This window comes from Eucalyptus grandis, chromosome 11 (genome assembly GCF_016545825.1).
Source record: "Eucalyptus grandis isolate ANBG69807.140 chromosome 11, ASM1654582v1, whole genome shotgun sequence".
Lineage (NCBI taxonomy): Eukaryota > Viridiplantae > Streptophyta > Magnoliopsida > Myrtales > Myrtaceae > Eucalyptus > Eucalyptus grandis.
Window position 1 is genome coordinate 42811255 of NC_052622.1, and position 3107 is coordinate 42814361.

A 3107-nucleotide genomic window follows, 5' to 3' on the forward strand; every position below is an offset into this window, starting at 1 on the left:
GAGCTAGCGGGCCGCCACATTGGACCTTGAATCCAGGGTTCGGGCCGCCATTTGGTGCTGGAACTGAGACCCCGGGGGCCACGGCGAAGAGCGGTAGAGGGCGCTAACATGATGGCAGCCAGCGGGTGAGAGAGGACGAGAGATGCAGTGGACAAACATGAGCGGAGGAGAGAGAGGAGGGTCAGCGTCAGCGAGAGAGTCCTTATTGCATGAAACCGATTGACGCGAGCCCATCGCCGCCCATGCGATGTCGAATTATGCGGATTCACGCGGCGCTCACTTCATCTAATTACGTGCGAGCGGGGTTCGCATCATCGGGATCATTCCATCAGTTTTTCAAAGCAGAGAAGGGAACGCCGGCCGAAGGGAGGGAAAGGAAAATAGGGTGACAGCTTGGAGATATGTCAAACATCCGAATGGAGATATTTATTTCATGCATGTCGTCGTGACATGTGGTGCTGACATGTGTTGTACTATTCAAACTCCGTATGGTTTTGCTCCATCACACACGACATTGATATCCTTTTCTTTTTCTTTTCTTTTTCCATAGGATGCAGGAAATGAATAATACAAGATGGCCCCGGCCAGTTGACCACCGGAATCAAAACTTTTTTTTTTTTTTTTTTTTATATATATGTTATGATTAGGGAAGGATCACTCAAGCGTAACCTTTATCGACCATAAGATGCTACCCGACGCACTTGGGTATTTCCATCTGCCAATCAAGACTAATGAAGGGAGCCAAAAAATATGAGCGCCCAATCGTGAACCTTATTGAAAAGGCCCCTAATTATAGATAAGGTGATAGCGCCTTACTAATAACATAGAAAGGGTATTAAGGACCATCAAACGATCAATTGCCAGAGTCACATCTTTTTTTTTTTTTTTTTTTTTGAGGCAACTGAAAATTTGTATTAATTAATTTTAATTTTCTTGACCTCCCATTTTTCCTTTCGCCCAAGCCTGGGCGAGGGTTGCTGGTGATTGGCTAAGCATTCCCCACCATCGCCGAGCAGTAAGCCCACCACCTGCTTTTTCCTTCTTCTTCTTCTTCTTTTTTTTGTATTTCTCTAAGGTTTTGCTAATTTTTTAATATATCTTAAATAAAATTGGTATTAAAAATCAAATTTTGACCAAAACGATATTATTTTAATTACATTAACCCTGTAGGGAAAATAATAAAACATCAAGTTAGTGTTTTCCGTTAATCAAATTAAATAGAATTAATGAAAGGACATAATTTTACTAATTTGATAAAGTTTAGGACTTAATTGCACTTTTAAAAGTTTGAGAACTTAATCATACTTTTGCAATAAGTTTTATGACTTACCTACTAAGTGAGTTTCTCATATTCCAACTTCAAAATTTGCGACTGAGGTCGCACTGTCCACTTTGTAAACTAACGGCAAGATTATGCACTCTTTTTCCATGCAGGCAAGTATTATTTTGGGCAAATATTTTTTTAGGTTGCACTAAAATTGCATCTTAAATTGCCTCTTTAGGAAAAAAAAATTGTGCAAGGCAGAAAGGAAAATAAAAGGATAAAACAACAACCCCCACGGTTTTGTTTTTGAATTAAGGGCACGATTCATCGATGATCAACTGAAGTATGTTGTGTTTTGCTAGGGGCTTACTATGCTTCACTTATATATCTTTACACTTGACGCAATCTGACAGGAATCCCACGATAACTTTTTCCAAAATATATCGAAATTCAGTGGCCGATCGAGAAATTACGGGAGGAGGATATATGTGGGAACATATTACTAGGGGTGAGCGGGTCCGGGTGGGTAGGGTCTAGACTCGGGACCTGTTCCCTACCCCCGTTTTCATTGGACTGTTCCCGGCCCACCCTCGTTTTTTCGGTCCGGAAACAGGGTTGACCCCTGTTTATATTGGAACCTGTTTTGCATAAAAATTAACCTTAGAAAAGCAAGTCTAGATGAGTTATCTGTTGAAACAAAAAGACCGAACCAAGCACATCCTCCGACCAAACTCATTGGGAACATATATAAAATTTGGACTCCCCTTGAAGAAAACAACCGAGTATATAATTCGACCATCTTGCATCCAAACATGTATTTCATCTCCAAATACAAAATCAGGTCAGTATATCATCTCCAAATACAAAATCAGGTCATTCTAATGTCAGAAATAACAGGATTGTCCCAATTCAAACGACAGAAATAGAAAGAAGCAAGTCCATAGTCATATGTATGGAGATCGAACTTGGAGCTCTTCATTCTTTCAGAGAAAGGGGCTACCAGTAAGCAAGGCGTCCACGAAATCCTCATCCCATATCTGCAACCAACCAAGACCTTATGTTAATCCACCGACATGCCCGAAAGAGATCAAATTCAACAGTATATGCTTGTATATATATGCAGACACTTCTCCGAATGGATTGAACATATGACATGACAAAAGAAGCAATGCTAAACTAAAAAAAGCGTGTCGACAGGAGCCAGAAGCACGAACAATGGTAGCAACTTCCTCATCACACCCACATCGGATTATCATTGACCAAAGACGAAATCCATCAAACGAACGAAACAAGGTCGAGCTCGCTCCAGATCATCACCCCACAAGCGTTCTAAAAAATCAGAACTTTCACATCGAACTCACACTTAACGACACCGGATCTCTCTCGACTCAAACACACAAGACGCGACTACCCGAAGCCCAACCAGCGAGATCAACCAAACCCACAAATCCCACGCCAAGAAACGCGAGATCTCGCGCACAATATATACCGAACCAACCCGGGACACAAAACGACGAGCGACGGCATCCCACCACCTCGGGAACATCGACGCATCGAGAGCCCATTTCGTCAGCAACGACAATCGGACAGGGAACATAATACGAACGACCAAAACACAACGCAACGCAACGCAACGCAACGGCGGATCTAACTCGAAGCGGGACAAGCGAGGCGGGACCCAAGAACACACACGAGCGTGCACGAGATTAGATCGGGACCTGAATTGGGCAGGACTGACTCGCCGAGCCCGCTCGAGAGAGAGGGTCTGCTGCTCGGGAAAGTTTGCGGGTGTGAGAGCGTGAGAGTAGAAACAAATTAGGGTTTTGGTCATTTGGACTTTTGG

The 3107-nt window shown here is 43.0% G+C and overlaps 1 long non-coding RNA gene across 1 annotated transcript; it reads right to left on the bottom strand.

Moving 5' to 3' along the window:
- Positions 1 to 2029: 2029 nt before the first annotated feature.
- On the bottom strand, positions 2030 to 3107 carry LOC120289433. The gene is made up of 2 exons (XR_005547422.1): positions 2983 to 3107; positions 2030 to 2301 (listed from the first exon to the last, which is right to left on the bottom strand). It is a non-coding gene; the product is annotated as an uncharacterized LOC120289433 (long non-coding RNA).